This window comes from Stenella coeruleoalba (assembly GCF_951394435.1).
Source record: "Stenella coeruleoalba genome assembly, chromosome: 9".
Classification (NCBI taxonomy): Eukaryota; Metazoa; Chordata; class Mammalia; order Artiodactyla; family Delphinidae; genus Stenella; species Stenella coeruleoalba.
Window position 1 is genome coordinate 60,322,789 of NC_137155.1, and position 21,176 is coordinate 60,343,964.

The 21,176-nt window shown below is 39.1% G+C and overlaps 1 long non-coding RNA gene across 1 annotated transcript in view; it reads left to right on the top strand.

Moving 5' to 3' along the window:
* The window catches only part of LOC307191724, a 69,587-nt gene extending 49,132 nt beyond the window's left edge, over nt 1-20,455 (top strand). Inside the window, exon 3 of the long non-coding RNA XR_013829831.1 lies at nt 20,189-20,455. This is a non-coding gene — a long non-coding RNA (uncharacterized lncRNA). The remainder of the gene's footprint in view (nt 1-20,188) is intronic.
* Nucleotides 20,456-21,176: the final 721 nt, after the last annotated feature.

The following is a 21,176-nucleotide window of genomic DNA, read 5'->3' on the forward strand; positions in this document are numbered from 1 at the left end:
TGTGCTCCGCAACGGGAGAGGCCACAACAGTGAGAGGCCTGCGTACTGCAAAAACAAAAAACAAATTTGTACCATATCACAGTTTCTGTAGGTCAGCAATCCAGAACAGGTCAGCTAGTCCCTCTGGCTCAGAGTCTTCTGAGACTTCACTTAGGGAAGATCCTCTTCCAAGTTCACTTGTGGCTATTGACAGACCTCAGATCCTCCTTGGCTGTTGGCTAGAGGCATCACTTCCTTGCCATTGGCAGCCCCGTTCCTCTCCCCCCTCTGCCCCCACATAGGGCAGCTCACAATATGGTAGCTGGCTTTTCCCAGAGGGAGGGAGGAGAGAGAGAATGAGAGAGAGACCAAGAGAGAGAAAGAAGAGAGGGCAAGTCAAAAGCCACAGTCTTTATGTTGTCTAATCTCAGAAGTGATATGCTACCACTTTTGCCCTATTCTGTTCATTAGTCACTAGGTCCAGCCCACACTCAAGGGGAAGGGGACACAAGGGCGCAGATACCAGGAGGCGAGGATCTTTGGGGCTTTATCAGGAGTTGCCTAGCACAGCATTTTCTCTTAGTACTTAATACCAGAAATCTTTCTTATTTTCTTGTGGGAAATTGCAACCATATAATAAGCAATCATATATCCAGCACCTAATTTTAACAATTGTTAACATTTTGCCATATTTGCTTCATTAATTTTCTTATTTCCATTTAAGTGCTTTTATGTTAGTTATGGACATCATGACATTTCACCTAGAAAAACTTCAATAGACATCCATGGAAAAGGAGTCCGTGTTCCTACATAATCACAAAGCCATGATCACATTTGACAAAATTATCAATAATTCCCTAATATTGTACAATAATCAGACCATTTTCAAATTTTCCAGATTGTTCCCCAAATGTCTTTTACAGCTGGGGTGTCCAAATCAAGTTTTTGTGACCCTTAATTCTCTTTGAACTGAGAAGATCCTTGGCCCATAGCTCTGTATTAACTTGTTTTTCTATGCTAAATTATTGTTACACATTTGTTCCTCAACAAGAAACACAGTTTGAAAGAATTCAAATGGAAGATAATTCAACGATTCCTAAGTATGCCATTTAAATTATAGATTTTAATCAAACTCTTCTAACTCATACATATTATGAGATTTAAATATTTCTGATCTCAACCACTTTCAGAGTAGCAGGGGACTGCTTTTTTATTTCCCAAATTACATGCTGTTGTTTTAGTTCTTTCTTTGTTTTAGTCACATGAATTATTATTATTATTATTTTAATTTTTAAAATCTTAGACATTCTAAATTATTATCAAATTCACATTAATATATTAAAGTTTAAAAATATATTATTGTCTCAATAAAAGGAGGAAAAGCAATGACACTGATAAAATTAAATACATTTTTATTATTAAAAACCCATACAAACCAGGAAAGTCTTTAGAAACCTATGAAGAATATCTATCCCAAACCTCAGCCAACATTGTTTTTTATAGAAAAACTTTGAAAGAGGTCTCTCGATAGCAAGAAAAGACAAAAATATCCATTCTCATGGTTTTTATTCTACATTGTTTTGGAAATTCTAGTTGGTGGAATAAGATAAGGAAAAAAAAATTAAAGTTATAAAGATGAGAAACGAAGAAACAGAACTATCACCATTTGTGGGCAATAGAACTATTTCTAGAAAACCCAAAATAATCTACAAATTATTAGAAATAATAAGAAAATCTATTAAAGTGTTTGTATTTAAGGTCAATATACAAAAATAATAAATGCCAACCACAGTTAGAAAATGCAAATAAAGAAAAAAAACCTTTTTATTTACAATAACAACAACAAACTGTAAAGAACGTAAGAATAAATCTAACAAAATGTGTGCAGACTTGTATGGAGAAAATTAGAAAACTTTGTTAAAAAGCACTAAAGCAGTCTAATAAGTGGTAAGGTAGTGTGTGTTCATAGGCAGGATAACCCAATACTGTAAAGATGTTGATTCTCTCCAAATAAATTCAATGAATTTCCAATCAAACTCTTAAGAGTGTTTTCCATGGAACCTGAGAAGTTGGTTCTAAAATTTGTATGTAAGACCATGGAGTCAAGAAAAGTCAAAGTATGCAGAGGAAGAGATGGATGAAAGAACTTGCTGTACTTGGTGTCAAGGCTTGTTATAAAACTATGTAATTAAGTCAGTATAGTATTGATGCAGGAATAGAGAAGCTGACCAACAGAACGGAAGAGGGAGCCCAGAAATAGACCTACATATATATGGAATGTTTCTATGTGACACAGGAGTGTTTTAGATTGTTGGGGGAAAGAATAGAGAATTCCAAAAATAGGTAGAAGAACTAGTGGTTTTTAATACAGAAAAAAATAATGAAGTTTAACCCTACCTTACACCATGTACAAAACCCAATTACTGAATTTATATATGAAAGACACAACAATAAAAGTTTTAGAAGAAAATATTATCTTTTGACCTCAGGTTAGGGAAAAAGTCTTTTTGACTTTTTTAGATGAAGCACAAAATTAGTGTTGATATTAAAGTGTAAAATTAATTCATTAACACTAAAGAAAATGAAAGACAGGTCACAAATTCAAAGACATGTAACATTTAATTAGCAAAGTAATGTTATATATGTGTGCATGTATTTCTACAAGTCACAGAGAAAAAAATGGAACAAAAGACATAAAAAACATTTATTTTAGTTTTATCTTTGACAAAGATTTTAGAAATTAATAGATAAAATTCCTATTGCTTCAAACTTTATACTTTGACCCACCTCTAATAAACTAATTATTAGAATTCACATTAAAATTTGTAACACAATTTTGAGCTCTAGATGGTTTGAAAATAACTATTTTTATTGTGGTAAGATATACATAACATATCATTTACCATCTTAAAGTGTATAATTCAGTGCCACTGAGTATGGTAGTCATTACCACTATCTATTTCTAGAATTTTTCATCATCCCAAACAGAAACTCTGTGCCCATTAAGCAATAGTTCCCCATTCCCACTCTCTCCAGCCCCTGATAACCCCTATTCTCCATTCTCTCTCTATGAATTTGCCTATTCTAGATATCACGTATTAATGGTATCATATATTTGTCCTTTTGTGCCTGGTTTGTTTTACCTAGTATAATATATTCAAGGTTCACCCATGTTGTAGCATGTGTCAGAATTTCATTCTTTTTTATGGCTGAGTAATATTCCATTGTATGTGTATACTACATTACACTTACTCATTCATCTGTTGATGGACATTTGGGTTGTTTCCACCTTTTGACTATTACAAATAATGCTGCTATGAGCTTTGGTGTGCAAGTACCTGAGTCCCTGTTTACAGTTCTTTGGTGTATGTACCTAGGAGTGGAATTGGTCGGTCATATGATAATTTTATGTTTAACTTTTTGAGGAAATGCCAAACTGTCTTCCATAAAGCCTGCACATTCCCGCCATCAATGCACTAGGTTCCAATTGGGAACATCTTTATGTGTCACCCTATCTGATTTTGAAACAAAAACAAAACATGCCAAGATCAATTCACCTAGAGGTGAAAAGCAATAGTTAAATAGCAAACCTATGTGACATTAAAACCTGAGACTTGTGGATTTCTTCTTGTTTGGCGGACTTCTCAGGAATCCGCAAGTGTTGTTGAAACAAGCTTCTTTGTCAGCAGGTAATGTGAAAATTGAATTTGTTGTTGGTGATAAAGTTCACGTCTGCTTTCTTTCGGGGGACATTGATCTGGGAATATAGTTTACTGTAACCTGGTGATTTCAGTAATACAAATGCAACAAAATGTTACTTAAAAACAAAACATAAATTCAATCAGGGGTGGCAAGGCAATTAAGGGGAGCTCTCTCCATTTTGTTGTCCTTCTGGGGCATTATGACAGCTGCAGCCAATATTGAACAGGGAGCTGCAGCTGTTTACAGATGCATTAGGAAGAAGAGATTTTGGAACTCAGTTGCAGAATTTCTCCTGCGCAAAAGAAAGGCCAAAATTGTCGGAGAAGGGGGATATCTAAGGGATATAAGTAAATTTACTTTTCAGCAAGAGCTCGAGGTGCTAATACTGAGCATTACAATTGCAATGAATCAAAATCTTGGTTTTGAGTGGTCACAAGAAAGGTGATCTTAGCTCAGAACAGTCCAGTCATGCCTTTATTACCCAGTATATCCATTACTCTTACATAGGCCTGCAAAAGCAGTGTGTACCAATGCATCTTTCATTTAGGGTATTAATATAGTTCCTACATGTTAGTGTTCCAATTATCCATGAATTGCAAGGCTGTCCATTTCCACCATGATAAACTCAATGATTATAGGTAGGTACTAAAACATCAAGTCTTCTGATATTTGATTATCCTTAACATAGAGCTTTGATAATAAAAAGATTTTTGTTGAAAATGGTATAACTTCAAATTGGAATGATGAGACTTAAAGGGGAACATTTATAAACCTGGGGCTCTTGGTTTTGACTTGTGACTAGATGCTTAACAGGTGGTCTGCCACTTGCCTTGTGACTCTGATGACATCATCTCTTTGCCAAGATGTCAAAGCTGAACACACACCCGACAGAACAGGAGCTACCTCTGTAATTCAACAAATTATATTTATCGTCTCATCTGGCTATACCCAGTTGCCCAGGAGTATGACTCTTTGTCATTATTCTTCACCATATATGTGGTTGCCACGTAAAAAAGCCAAACAAAACAGTCACAAAATCAATTTATTTCCAGGGAAGAAAGGGGGCTTCAAGGCATGGAGGAGGACCCTGATCCCTTTGGGAAAAAAGCAGAAAGGTCAATTTGGTTTATTAAAGAGCTGATCCTTTTAGGTTCAGGATATAATATACTTCCTTTAATGCCATCTAATAGGAAATCAGAAACAGTCCAAAAGCATACTATTCCCTGAGGAAGAGTCAACACAAAATTAGTACCACCAGGCCAACTCCAGCGCCTTCTGCGGCCTTAAGCACAGAATCCTGCAATGCAAATGTCATTTAAGCTTCTTGGAATCAAATTTAAGGCCTGGTGTATAGACGTGTTCTGGTAGGCACATATATATAAATAAAGGAAGGGCAGGTAAATTGTACTTTAGAATGATCTGACAGATTTGTGCTGTAGCTTAAAAAAAGAAATGTATTTTTCCCATAAACGAGACATTAATGAACACACACTAATTGGGTATTTACTATTGCTCAGCACTCATAAGGGTAGATTATCTGAGCAGATTTTTCAAAGGAGAAAGAAAAGGGGCTCCAAAGTAGGGTCCCAGGACCAAGGTGAACCAGAAAGGGGCTTACCTAAGGTAGGGCACCTGGTCAGAATTAAGGTCCAAGGGGTCAAGCATTCGTCAGAGAAGTCTGTGGTTAGAATCAAGCCTCAAGGGCACAGAAAGAAGGGACAATGATTTGAATTGGATGATAAAGTGTTGGTGAAGAATCAGAGTACTTGTGGCCCCCTTGCCGGGTATCTGCTGTTCAGTAAGAAAGCAGGTACAATGGCTTTAAGGCACCACGAGTGCGTGCCAATGGGGATGGGTACAGATACACGCAACATGCAGTTCTTCTACTCAAAGGACTCCCAGTGTAGCTGGGCTGACTCGATCACATGTGAAGCAACCAGAGAACGATTCAAAATAGCAAATGATGAAGGGCTAAATAGTGGGTTGCAGACTGACTGTGAGATTCAGAGAGAATAGTCAGGGAAGTCCTCACAGAGAGGGGAGATCAAGCAGGCTTCAGTAAGCTCAGGGGAAGGGAGAGGGATTGGGGACATCCAGGCAGAGGTACAGCAGGTGCAAAGGCTCTGAGGTTGAAGGAACATGGCAGCTGCATGGATCACGGGAGATTAACCCACAACAAACATGGCACTGCACAGACCACAGGAATCTGGCCCCAATGGAGCAAATGGTGCACTGTGAGAGCCAGTGGAAAGTGGGTCTGGCTGGAGAAGCTTGAGGGCCAGCAGAGGTTTAGATGAAGTAGGAAAGAGAGCCCTGAAGGCAACGTGAAGAGAAGACTAGTCAGGAAGGGAATAGGGAAAAGTGGGAGAAGGAAGAGACAGAGTCTGAGGAAACCACATGGCAGCCGGCTGATGAAGTGGTCCAGCCACAATGCTTAGTTTAGAACCCAGAAACAGGACAGGGGAGGAAATGATAAATGTCAGGACATTTTAGAAGGAAAATCAACAGGGTTTGTATTTTGACCGTATATGAAGTTTAAAGAAAAGAAGAGGAAAAGTTCAGAATTTCACATCTGAGTGAAAGTAAGGTTGGAGAAAGGAAACTTTCCATGTGAACTTGGTTGTGGAAAAATGACTATGCATGTAATATCGAGCATACTGATATTAAAGTCACATTTAAACATCCAAGTGGAAATGTCCAGTAAGCAGGAAGAAAGATGGAAATAAAGCTAAGATAATAACATAGGACAGGAAATACAATTTGATCATATGCAAGATAATTCTCAGTGAGTTGTATGTTCATTTATTATGATCCTGAGAGGAACTATTTTCTGTAGTCCATGTGGGATATGAATTTATGTCCTGGAATTAACTGAGTACAGTTTTCCCTTTATTAGAAGAAGTAGTAAAATAAAGCAATCTTCTTGGTACCAGAATGGAGAGGAGAGAAGTCTACATACAATCTAGAAATCTAATCGTCGACTTGGGTCAGCATTTTCTTTGAGTGTTGAGACACCTTAACCATCATTTGAAGGCAAAAAGGAAACCCATCAGAATGTTCATCAACATTTTAAAGATTCTAGTGGAAAGCTCAATGTAAGAGCCAGAAGTAATTCTTTCCCACTGAAGCCCAGCCTCTTGGTCTAAGTATCACTTCCTTGCTGAATAGAACTTCTTTCATGGAAACACGTTGCTTTGTTTCCTTAATGTGATGTTCTCATCAGAGAAATCTGTTGTTTAGTGTATACAGGTTGATTTGGTGGAATGGTATCTCTGTGTGGTGTTATGTAAATAGAGTTATAGCCCATCCTTCTGATAGTAACTTAGGCTATAATTAGGATGTATGTGTAATGATGCTGTGTGTGTGTTTGAGAAGGGGTGTGTGTGTGTGTGTGTGTGTGTGTGTGTGTGTACGGGCACATGTGCGTGCTGAGAGCAGGGGGTAGAGAGATGTGTAAGCAAGTCCGCGTTAAAGTTCTTGATGTACAGAAAGTCGCCAATTCACAAAGGACTTTGATTACCTCTATCCATTATACACACACAGTGAGTGAGCGTGCTACTCACCATCTGTCATCTATTTCATTTGCATCACCAGCACCTGGCCTGTTTATCTGCTACATTCGTTTCTTCACTGAATTCTTATGCTGCTTTAATAAAATATAGAAATGTTATTGTTAAAAACCAATTAATTTACAATCCTCTACAGAGATAGTATTACTTATAATTCAGTTTGGCTTCTAATGATCGGCTTTCTTGCAAAATGACTTAATTCTTGTGTCAAAGATTAGTTATTAGATATTACCCTGCTGTACGAGTCATGTACTGCTGAGGTAGGCAAAGCAGCTTGGAATGTCCCTGGCCATTAATCAGAAGTCTGAAACATGTTCTTGTTTAACTCCTTTAAGAACCTGGCTGCAGACATCATGCCCTTAACTCTTTCCCTGACCAAATGCTCAGACAGCATGCTTCCTACATTAGGTTAAGTCTGGTGCATGGAGATCTGGAATTTCCAATGAAAGATTTTGGTCATTAGGAGCTTGAATAAACATATATAACTTGAAATTCTCTCCAGTTCCATGTATCCACGCGCATTTTTGTTTGTCTATTTTGTACAGAGTTTCCTTTCCTATCCAGCCATGTTATGAATGAGGTATGAAAAGATTGTCTCCTCTCCTAAACCCGGACTTTGAAGTGAACGTGGTTGGATCTCTCACACAATGACGGTGCTGGGTGTCGCTTGCCTTATTATTACAGTGTTATCCACACCCATCATGCAGGCCAACCTGCTCACACAGGGCAGTCTGGCAGCTCTCAGCCACCTTGTCCACACATTTCAAGAACGGACTCACGAAGCATATGGCTATCGCCAGCACATTCTAGAAACATTAGCTTGGCCCAGAGGTATCTGAGAGAAAACTTATTCTTACAGATTAAAAATCCTTATATGCCTTCAAAATTTTTTTTTTAGTATAACATTCTCAAGCTGCCCATGTCTTTGCTTTATAAACCTTCTGATGTAACCCAGAATTTAGTGTGGAAACTATTATTTCCTTTCTTGATTTACTTTTGATTATAACACATGGCAAATGACATATCCTAACAGTGGAAAATATATATGTGTGTGTGTATATATATATATATATATATATATATATATATATATATATATATACAGTATTTTATTTTCCATAGGTACAGAATATAAATATGCTTACATTTAAAATTATGGCTATAGAGACTAGGATCTGTCCTGAGAAACCTAATGAATTGCTATGAAAAAATGAAGCCACAAAAGTAATTGCTGGGGATTCCTACTAACTGAGTAAGGATACTTCTCAAACCTTGAAATAACTCAATTAGCTGAATCTGAAGGGGCCAGAGAATTCAATAATACAGACCGAAAGGAGAATATCATTTTGATGTGAAAGGGGGAAAAAATCTTTCTCGTGGTCTCAATTAACGAAAAAGCCAGCATTCTACATTTACAAAAATCTATCTTTTCAATGATGCATTTGTTCCGCTGATGGTTTTAGCTTTATAAAATGCATTTGCTGCCAGCTCTGGAACATATGCACATATGAAAACTACAGGGGGGGCTACAAAGGTAGAGACACTTTAGTTTGACTTCTCTGGATGGTGCCACTTGCAAAGCATGAGGTGCTCGTTATTTTACAAAAGCAGAGAAACCAGCTTTGCGATCGGGGCAGACAAAACTTGAACAACTGTCTTAGAAGAAGCATTTTCTTTTTTGTACATTTATAATATCAAGGGAACTGTGCCTAGCTCCACACACTTTGTCTTACATGATAGGTTTTCTACAAACAATCAAACTCATTGGTAAACTCCAAAGGATCATCTGATTTCAGCTATATGCCTCATCCTGAATGCTACTCTCTGAATGCTCAGTCCATTATACATGTTATTTTAACTAGCTTTTCCTGCCTGTTCATACACATTTCTAGAGTCTTTTGCTAGTAAAATTAAACAGGAAAGATGGTATTTAATATGAGCTTGTCCCCAAACTTGGAAGATTTAGAAATTAGGTCTGAGGGAGCCAAAGGGAGAAAACTACAGGAATGAAGATGGACAAATGGTCTCCAAATCTGTTCCCTGGTGACTTTGGCTCAGGTTGATATGTCCCTGAATCATTGCTCTATATGCAAAGTAGGGATGGGAACCAAATGCCAAAATATGTCCCCCAAAAGAAAAATTCCCAAATAACCCTATTCTCCGAAGCTTATTCTTCAGTTTCAGACAATACATCATCAACCTCAGAAATAGGACCTGAGCCAAGCAAACTGCAATCTAATATGGAAATGTGTCCTGGCCACGGTACTGTGTCACTCTTCTGAATGGGATCACCTGCACCCATCTCTCCTAGGAGAAAATTTCAAACAGAGTTAGCTCCTTAAACCTTCTAATTAAAATGAGAAATCCCCAGGCTTCCATGACTCAGCCTCAGAAAAAGATTATTAGGAATTTAATAGGGAAAATATAGCAGCTCAGGCCATCTGTGACCCAGTGCTCTGTGAGAATTTAAAGAAAACTGGAGGGAGGCAGCACACACTCCAACGTACTCTTGAGGAGTACTTTGTAGGAGCTGCAATAAATCAACATAGTTAGAGTACAGCCTTTTTCAGATTTAATTACTGTTACATAATTATTAGCAAAGCATTCTCCTCTGAAACTGTAAAACTCATTACATCAAAAATCCCCAAGCTCCTGATGGAATTTATGAACTAGTTACTTTCTTTCAGGCCCTGGGAAAATAGTGGAAGAGCGTCCAGATTTGTCTCCGGCTTTTTAGAGGCAGAGGGAGATTTCTTCCCCCGTTTTGTGTCATTTTAATAGGTTTCTGGACTGGCTTCCTATAGATCATTCTCTTAGACATCTATTGTATATTCTCACCTAAATATCTGTTTAAACGAGTTCCATTCCACTGGTAAAATGTACTAAGCAAGTAAATTTCAAAGTACGCTGACAAGGAGCTGGCTGATTTTCAAAAGAGTGAAAGATAAGTAATTTTTCAGTGTCTGATTTTTTTTTGATGGTTCAGGAAGAGTCAGAAAAATTACAGCAAGTCATGGGGCTTGTGTTGGAAGGTCCAGTGTCAACATGGGAGTGATCTGCATGCAATGGTTCACTGGGTTTGGCTGGCCATCTCTTCCCAATACCATATGCAAGCACATTGCACAGATAGCTTGAAATCGGCCACGGTAGGAGTATTTACAATACAAAATTGGCAAATGCTACCATCTAGGCTTGTTCCCTGCAGAGCCTGTTGTTAAAACACTTACCAGCACAGCACTGTTACCGTGTTCATCAATGACACAAGTGTAAATGACATCTCTATTGTCTACACAACTCTATCCTAGGATAAATGTCCCTCACCGAAACACTGTTTCAATCTAACTTTAACAAAAATTGGTTTAGTTTAAAGTCTGGCTTGGGTAGGATGTTTGTTCCCGGAAGCAGGAATACCATACAGTGGGATGGATTCCTTTGGAAGACAGGTAAATGCCCTCGCCTCTGCCTGGTTAGCTTCTTACCCTAGCCGTTACTGAGCTCAAGATCAGGACGTTCCTTCCAATGTGGGTCAGGCAGCCTCCCCGGATCCTTAGCCCCTTACCTGCAGAGAACTGCGGCTGCTAGAGAAGAGTTTGTTCTTGCTCCTACACTCAGAATATCCAGCCAGATGTTTTCTGTTGTATCTGTAGGCTCTCCTGGGATTAGCTCTTATCACAGTGAGAGGAAGATAAAGGCAGCTGAGGCTTAACCAGTCAGCTGCCTTGGATCTGCTCCCTCTGTTGCCACGTTTCCATTCCTGACTCTTCGCCAGCCCTGGGACAACCTTAGTTTCTCCCTGGCGATCTCCTAATCCCCACTTTCTGCAGGATCTCCCACCCCTCCTGCTGCGCATAACTACCTGGTAGCCAAACTAAATGACTCCCTGCCCCGAACATGTCCCGTGTTCTTCCACGCTATTTTTTTCCTAATAGAAGAGGTGACTAACACCCCTTGAACATTGTTCTAGAGTTCTGTTATCATGTTCAGTGTGTACATTCTACACTTCAGATCATCTACTGATTTTTTCTTAGCAATCTACTTTAATTGATAGGAGCTCCCACTGTTTTTTTTTTTTATAGCAGCCAGCTATTTCTTTTTAAATTTATAAATGTGATAGCTTTACAAATCTCTTGGAGGATAACGTACTTAAACTTTTCTTTTGTTTTCAGCATTAATTCTGTGTTCTCTGGATATAGTTCTTTTGTTTGCTAAATACTGTGTCTCTTGCATGCTGGAGTTTTTCTTGGATGTTTGGTGACTCTTTGCGGTCTGTTCATATTATAGATGAGGATCTAATTTAAACAATGTTATTAGGAAGCATTATTTCCTCTGCTCAGTTGAAACTTCCTATCTGCCCATGAATTTGTGTTCTGATTTGGAAAGCCCTACTTCTGCTGGCTGGAGGGAGGAAGAAGACATATAGGGCAAGTCAGGCTTTCTTTTCAGGTCTATGGGTGGTTTTTCTTCTGGGTTATGAAGACCAATTTCTTAGTGACCATACATTTGTTAGAATGCTGTGTGCTTCTAGAGCCCCATACCAATTGCTAAGTCTCTCTTGTCTTCCTTCTAGCCTCTGCTGCTTCTGGGTTTGGAATTATTAGAGTTTCTGTTGGGGAAACTCACCCGGACACAGAGAATTCTCTTTCATTTGAAGTGGTTGTAGGTTTTTCAGTTGCATTTTCCCTTTTTCTGTTACCTATTAGTGAAAATTTTCTTTGCTCCGATCTTTTGGTACTATACTGTCCAACCTTTAAATGCTGCTGTGTATTTAATTTTTTATCGTCTTCCTGCAGTTTAAGGGAATTTGGGGAGAGAGTGGTCATGTGTCCTCAGCTTTCTAGAACTAGAAGTCTCCCTCTCTTTTTTTTAACAGTACTTATTTCTGGCTCAATTATAATTATACCGGTAACTTAACAAAACAGAATTTAACTGTAGCACTGTCCACAATTGTGGCTTGCAAACACATGTTCAATGAAATAGTGTTAATCACATAAAATACTAGGGGTCTGTATTTTAATTAGGATATGTAACTGTGGACCTGCCTATCCTTTCCACATTTCCTGACTCATCATTGAAGAAAATGTTACTTTTTAATCTAAGCCCATTATGAGGTATGAGCCACATTAAGAACTACGCAATTGGGCTTCCCTGGTGGCGCAGTGGTTGAGAGTCCGCCTGCCAATTCAGGGGACACAGGTTTGTGCCCCGGTCCGGGAAGATCCCACATGCCGCGGAGCGGTTAGGCCCGTGAGCCATGGCCGCTGAGCCTGCGCGTCCAGAGCCTGTGCTCCACAACGGGAGATGCCACAACAGTGAGAGGCCTGCTTACTAAAAAAAAAAAAAAAAAAAAAAAGAACTACCCAATTCTTCTCTCTTTCTTTTTGAATACGGTTTAAATTATATCTATTAATTTCTTTTGTATTTTAGTAGGAAAATGTTATTAAAAAACCCACGAAAGCTTATGGTGCTAATAGTTTTTTAAAGAAATCTTTGTGCAGTGAACATCACATGTTATTCTCTAAACCGTCACTGAGTCTATGGTTGAATAATACTGAGCCTTTTGCTCAATGCTAGGATTTATTGTTTCTTTTTCTAAAACATCATTATTGTAGGCCCAAAGCTAATTTTTCAAGGGAAGGAATGTGTTTTAAAGATAAAGAGGAGAAATGCTAATATTTTCCCATTACAACTTGCTAATTTGCAATGGAGTTACATTTGAGCAGAAAATTCTTAAATATATATTTGTGAATATCAGTTATAGTACCTGGAATCTTATACTATAATCACATGACGAATCTATTTCAGTTTTATTGCCATGGCAATTAACCACTTAAAGATTTATTCTGTTTTTGTAATTCTTCTCTGTATTTTGTCAGATAGATGAAGTCACTCGGTATAAATCTAGAATTCAAACATCTGACTGAGAGAATAAATGCTGTGCTTTAAATTGGTCAGCATGGCAATGCAGAGAAATCCTAGAGGGTTACAGATGATATCAATCACTTGCTACACTCATGACTAATTTACTCTCCTTCTTACCATGTTCTCCCATCAGCCTAACACTGCATGATCTGTCAAAGTCTCTGCCACAGTGTTACTGGGCCAGAGCTGAAACAATTTGTTCAGCCAGACCTATTTGGCTACCATCTGATTCGGGTTTTGTAATAACTCATCCTGGCTTGTTTGAAATTAATTTTTATCATGGGCAATAAGGAAGGTATTTGATTAACAAGATAGAGGTAACATGAATTCAGCACTTATTCTGGGTCAGGCACTGTTTTCAGCATTCTGCATATATTATCTCATTTAATCCTCACATCAATACTATGAGGCAGGTGCTACTGTTAGGTGAAATATCCAAGGGAAAAAGTGAGGGCCAGAGAGAGTGAGTCACCTGCCCAAGGTCACACAGATGGTAAGCAAGGGATGCAGGATTTGCCTCTGCATGGGGTAAATCCACAGTCCATTTTCGTATAACCCCTTGCTTTAAAAGAGCAAGACAGTTTTTGTTTAGAATTGTCAGACTGTATATTAAATATTTATATGTAAATACAATCAATGGCCCTAAATATTAAATGAATTGTATCTGATTAACTGAAGGATATGTATACCCAAATATTTTATTTGAATTAATTCAGCTCATCTATGGACTTGAAAAAAAATAAAGCACGTTTCCATTAAACTACCTGTCAGTCAAATGTTTTCTTAGTTTATATTGACATTTCCCTTCTACTAGTCTGAATATATTGGCTTTTACTCAGTGTTCATACCTTCTAATCTGATTTAAAGAATACCTTTCCTATCCATTTAAACTCTCTGCTTGTCACTGCCTTTCTGGACCTAAATCCCTCCTGCATGGCTTGAGACTGCCCACCTTTGCTCATCTGTTCTATCCCTGAACCCAGAGGCAGACCTAGGTTTGGGGAACATGGAGTTTATATGATTGGAGTGGAGGTGGGGCAGGAGACTTTTAACACAAAGAATGCAAAGTGCAAAACACAAAATTAGGTCCAAAATGAGTGATTAAGGTGAGCAAAGGCATCACAACACATTAGAGATTTTTTAAAAGCTGGAAAATACTACAAACGTTAAGAAATCCAAAAATATAGACACACACACAAAATATTTTTAATAGTTAACTGGCTGACAACTTGCAAATACCTTTTTCCCCCTACATTATTTTTTTTCTGCATAATGGTTGATCTACCCTTCATATAGCAACAATTTGCTAATACAATTTTTAATAGAGTAGAAAGTTAAGCCAGTCTTTCATCTACTACAGCTGATCACAGTATCACTTTTGTTTAATGGCCCATCACTTTTATCCAAAGTGTGTGTGTGTGTGTGTGTGTGTGTGTGTGTGTGTTTACAAATCAATTTAATTATTAGCAAAGACGATATACTTCACACATGTTCAAATCAAGATTTTGTAATTTCACACTTGTTTTATTGAACTTCCCAAAATGGCTCTACAAATGGCAGTTAAAATGGTACTTTTTTAGCTCTATCAAATGTGTTATTGCATCAAAAAAAGGCAGAAATGTATGGTCCCTTTATACTTGGATATGCTGCCTTATCAGATGCATTCCTGACAGGAGAGAACTCCATTTGGCCAGTCCTGGATGAGACTGAATGTTCCACTTACGAGTACACATATCTGATAATTGGAAGAATTTCCCACTACTAACTTCTGGCTTTGTATTTTCCCCCCATTAGCACAATATACTATAAGACACACTCTATGGTACAGGACCTTGAGGGTTAACTCAGCCTACTTGGGTAGTAGGACTATTCCAGAAATCCATTCCTGCACCTAAAGAGCCAGCAATAGTATTGAATGACCGAGGACCACAACCCCAGACTAAATTTATCCCCAACTCAGCTTTCCTTAGCCACATCCCCCAAATTTCATCTATAAGGACAGGTCATGTGAGAGAGAGAGAGGCAGAGGGGCAAAGGCAGATGTTCATCCTCAGTCTTTGCCCACAGTCGGGACCAAGATCCAGGTACCCAGGGCCCAGAATTCCTTTCACAAATGTATTCTGGGCTGGTTTCCTCAGCTGCTGACCTGCTGGGCCAGTCCTTGCATAGTGAACCATGCTTTCTCAGCCTCAAGTGATGGCCAAGGGGAGTCAGCGGGTGGGAAGCAAAGGAGGGCAGGCTGGCACCTAAAGGCTGTCTTTCCCCGCACTGCCAGTGTCCAAGGAGAAATTCCAAGAAGTCAGATTATTCTCCATTTGAACTAGGCCTTCCCATTCATTATACAGGCACATTTGTCAAAAGAGGAGGATAGGACGTATTTTATTTAACAGTTTGTTAGCTAGATTTATAACTTAAATGTTTTACAATGAATGTGCGATCCTTGTATTATCAAAACTAATAATGAAAAACTTGTCAAATGTCAAAACACGCAAACAAAACTTTAAAAGCCTAATCTGGACATTCCATTTGGGAACTCTTTTTGGCGTGTCAAGAAAGCGCACTAGGCCATCAGTCTGCTATATCTTTGGAATCTGGGAAGAGTTGAAGGGACTTAGGCAGTAACATTCAGGATTCCCAAGATCCCAATGTTACGCACCAGAGTTCTTGACCTCCTTAATCAATAGAAACTGGTAAGAGGCCGGACAAGAAGTTCAGGCAAGGCTTTAAGGGGTTTGTGCTGCAGCACGGGGGAGCGAAAACAAGTAGCAGGTGCCCTGGCTTGCTCCCCAAGGGGCGCGGTGCGAGCTGGTCCCTTATATGGGGAGAGGGTAGGGGTGGGTCCAGGGGTTGGGCAGGAGGGGTGGCCCAGGTGGTCTGCCCACCCCCTTGGTGGTGCTGTGTGCAGGGGGCATGCGCAGTACCCTGCTTTTGCTCCAGACACCCTACTTTTGCTGGGTTTTTGGTCTTTTTGTATCTTGTTCATAATTTGCCCCAACTGCACACACTCACAATTATTTTTAGTCCTTTAGAGTGTCTTTGTATTTTGTTGCTAAAGGAGATGTTTGTCCAGGTGCAAGCACCTGCAGCAAAGGGTTGCAGGTTCCCACCTGCCTGTCTTACCCAGGCCTGTGGGACAGAGAAGGCACAACAAACGCTCCTGGAAAAATGCCCTGACAAAGCAGGACACATACTTCGGGGCTTGAGCAAGTAGAAGCACATCCTGCTGCTCATATGATAGGTGCCTTGTCACCATGGCTGAGACTAATAAGCAATATGACCCTCATACCACTCCTGAGGGATGGAGCAAAGCATAGATCTCACAGACTAAGACCATTTTGGATGGGTGGGGTCGGGCACTCAGTATGTTCATGATCACCTAGCCAGAATCTGTAATATTAGTAAAAAGAAATCATTCTTGGATGAAAGAAAATTATTCTGTTTGGGAAGAGAGAAACAGTAACACTAAGCAGGATGGTGAGTCTTCATTACACAGCTCTTTAAAATTCTAAGCACTGTTATTTGTGTTGTATAACACTTAGAGAATGATAGAATCAGGACACATTATTAGGAATATAATCATATAAACAATCAGATACCTTCTCCTTACTCATCAACGGTTGTCAAGTACCTGCCGTGGGTCCCCTCCTAACCTAACTCCGATTCTGTGTCCCTCTGTGTCCAGACTTGGACGGAAGTTTTAAATTCTAAGAGGCTGTCCTGAACATCCGGGCTTCGGGACGATCAGGCCAGTGCTCCCTGTGAAAAGAGGAAGTGGCCCTGGCGTTTTGTTCAGCTCTCAGGTCTACATGGTGCTCTGCCTCACACTGCTTAGAAAAAGCTGCGAGGGAGAGATCGGAGCCCCCCTAGGGCTCCTCAGTGTGATTCCCTCCTCATGATCCTTTTCCAATCAGAAGGGAGTAATTTCCCTCCACCTCATTATTTTCCTGCCTAGCTTTCCACCCTTTGAAGCTGAGTCTTTCCTCCATTAACAACCAACCAGGAAAGTGTACTCACTAGTACTTCGTACTAATCTTGTAGTTTTATAGCCTGACCTCTGACCAACCTTTTGACATAAGTGGTTTCTTAAAGGGGCACTGCCTTCTTTTTCTAAACTTATTAAAAGACATTAAAAGGGATTCTACTTTTTTGGGGGGGTCCTCTGGAGAAAATCATACACACAAAATACTGTTGTCTTTTATTCAGGTGGTGGTGTGCCTTTTTGCCTGTCTCTGTGTCAGGTTCCACATGGTGGCCTGGTTGCTCAGTATTCAGAAACCAGGCAAGAAATTAGCATTTTAAACTGATATTATTCTCTCAAAAAAACAAGCTCAATCCAAAAATGGGTGGAAGACCTAAATAGACATTTCTCCAAAGAAGACATACAGATGGCCAAAAAACACATGAAAAGATGCTCAACATCACCAATTATTAGAGAAATGCAAATCAAAACCACAATGAGGTATCACCTCACACCAGTCAGAATGGCCATCATCAAAAAATCTAGAAACAATAAATGCTGGAGAGGGTGTGGAGAAAAGGGAACCCTCCTGCACTGTTAGTGGGAATGTTAATTGATACAGCCACTGTGGAGAACAGTATGGAGATTCCTTAAAAAACTAAAAATAGAACTAACATATGACCCAGCAATCCCACTACTGGGCATATACCCTGAGAAAACCATAATTCATAAAGATACATGTACCACGGTGTTCATTGCAGCACTATTTACAATAGCCAGGACATGGAAACAACCTAAATGTCCATCGATATATGAATGGATAAAGAAGATGTGGCACCTATATACAATGGAATATTACTCAGCCATAAAAAGGAACGAAAATGAGTTATTTGTAGTGAGGTGGATGGACCTAGAGTCTGTCATACAGAGTGAAATAAGTTAGAAAGAGAGAAACAAATACCATATGCTAGCGCATATGTATGGAATCTAGAAAAATGGTACTGATGAACCTAGCAGTAGGTCAGGAATAAAGATGCAGATGTTGAGAATGGACTTGAGGACATGGCAGGGAGGGGAAGGCTGGGATGTACTGAGAGAGTAGCACTGACATGTATAAACTACCAAATGTAAAATAGATGCTAGTGAGAAACAGGCGCATAGCACAGGGAGATCAGCTCGGTGCTTTGTGATAACCTAGAGGTGTGGGATAGGGAGGGTGGGAGGGAGGATCAAGAGGGAGGGGATATGGGGATATATGTATGCATACAGCTGATTCACTTTGTTGTACAGCAGAAATGAATACAACATTGTAAAGCAATTATACTCCAATAAAGATGTATAAAAAATAAATAAAGGGAATTAAACATTAAAAAAAACGGATACTATTCTCATCTTTTAGGACAGGATTAGCACTTGGTAAACACATAGAGTACTTTATGCATACAATATAAATGGATTCAGTTAAACAAACATTTATGGAGCACCTGCTGTATGCAGGACACTGTTGAGTGCTGTAATGAGTGCTGTGTAGGTCAACAACATGACCAGGATTTACGATTTGATAGAGCATATGCCTTTACGTGGATATACAGTGGTTCCTCGGCATCTGCAGGTGATTGGTTCTAAGACCCCTGCAGATACCAAAATCCATGGAAGCTCAAGACCCTTACATAAAATGGTGTAGTATTTGCATACAACTTATGCACATCCTCCTGTCTATTTTATATCATTTCTAGATTATGTCTAATGCCTAATACAATGTAAATGCTATGTAAATGTGCACTGCAAATTCAAGTTTCGCGTTTTGGGAGATTCTGGAATTTTTTTCCAAATATTTTTGATCCACAGTTGGTTGAACCCACAGATGCCAAACCCTCGGATTCGCAGGGCCACTTGAACATAGAATTCTTAAAGTTCACAAAGTGAATAAATACCATATGACCAGGTGATGGAGTAAACATCTCACAAAGTCAAGAGAGAGATGGGTAACACATGTTAAGATAGGGGAAGACAAAGGGAATCCATGATTCAGATTTTCTTTCTCATATTTTCTTTCTTCTAAGGTTTTCTTAACCGGTGTCTTTTCCCAGCTCCAATAATAAGTCTCCCAAACCTGTCAGTGGCTCCTCAGGTCTCCTACAAGGGCACAGCATTTTCCATGGTCTGGAGTCTGTATTCAAATTGATAGACAGATTGACAATGTTTGCAAACATCTTAAATATTTAGGCTTGCAGTGAAACATCCAAGGAAATAGAGTCAATTCTTAAAAGTGACAAAACACAAATAATATGGTACACTCTTTGCTGGAAATACACAAATCATACTTGTCTCATCCTTAAAGCAAGATTTTGCCATTACGTTACTAAAACAATGAAACTTAGACATTACCAGGACTTTCTGAGCAATACTATGGAAGGACTGTTGAACTGGTTTTTGAAAGACTTGGGTCTAATTTAAACTCTGCTCCTTGCTAACAGCGTGAGTTTTGGTGGGTCACCTACTTCTCTGCTTTTCCATATCCAAGACTAGTAATTACATTTATTTACTGCAACATGTCAAAAAGTTTGTTGTGATCATCCATGTAAAATAATGCTTAAAGGTATCATTCAGAAGGAAAGCATCACTGTTAGAACCAGCTTTGAAATAAACTCTTGGGTATAGTTTGGTTCCTGTTTCCCTAGTCGTTAACAGCTATCAATGTTGTGTTTCTAATTTTCTTCACTGATCTTTATAGAATGTTTCTTTTCTAATTTGTCCACTTTTTCTAGCTTAGGATCAAAACCCGTAAGTCTTTTACAAAGATGTGCACCTTTGCATCAGTTTGAGAATAGAAACCCTTTGGGGTCGTTTCCCTCGTGTAACCTTGCTCCCCTTTCTTGTGAGAGCATCGTTGTTCGGTATGAATCAGAGCCAATGCATATTGCCTTTTTGTATTCTCAGCTCCTGTCTTCCTCCCCCCTCTATCACCCACCCCTCCTGTAAATAACAGAAGCAAAAATGTGCAATTACCAAATATAAAGTTGAGAAATCTCTGTCACTAATTTTTTTTTCTGAATCATAGGTTTCTCTTGTCAGTTTAACTTTTGAAAGTGGCAGTAAAAAGAATTTGGCAAGACTTACAGAATGAAATGGAGTGACTAAAGCAGAGGCTATATCACGATGGATGAAGAGATCCTTTCCAGGACAAATTCTGGAAGAAAAGTGGTTGATCTGTCTGATCTGACAACCAGGCTTCATGGTGGGAATGACTAAGGAAGAAAAGCAGTTGCCCACACAAAATACCCTGAGGGGCTCTGTGGAGACACAAGTTCCCAAGAAAACGAAACACTAAAGGAAAATACAGGTGAGAGACATATTCCCTACTCTTTAGGCTGGTTGCTCTCTTTTAGGCCTGAGTCATGAAGTACAATTAAAATATTTGTTTCTCATCGAGCATGATGCAAGTTGTGTATCTCATTCATTAGGGAACTTGAACTCCTTTTAATGGAGGCATGAAATCTAGCTGTGAAACCCAGATGACCTATCATTCTGGTGGGATCATGAAGAAGAAAATTTAAACTGAACAACTCTTTTATCTCAGCGTTCTTAAATCAGCTAGGGGTGTGTGTGTGTGTGTGTGTGTGTGTGTGTGTGTGTGTGTGTGTGTGTGTGTGTGTGTGTGTGTGTGTGTGTGTGTGTATTCCTTGTCCTTCATCTTCTAAGGAAAAACAGTAAAAAGAAAAAGGAAGTGGGGAACCAGGAAAAATAGATGAGCCTTGGCTAGCATTGGAGACTGGGTGCTTTTGGTTTTTCTCCATCACTAAATCTCTATGTAATAATAAGCCTATATATTTTAAAACATATTTGTTTAATACGGTAAAAATAAGAAATAAACCAAACCTCTAATTACATAGTTTGAAAGTCAAAGCTTCACACTGGTTAGGTCAAGCGCCCTCCGACTAGACATGCTGGGCTATTCTGTAAATGATTCAATGGAGTGACCAGAAACCTAAAATTGAAGCCATATGGAAACTTACTGTGCACATTAAATTGTGTGTAGCAGTGTTAAC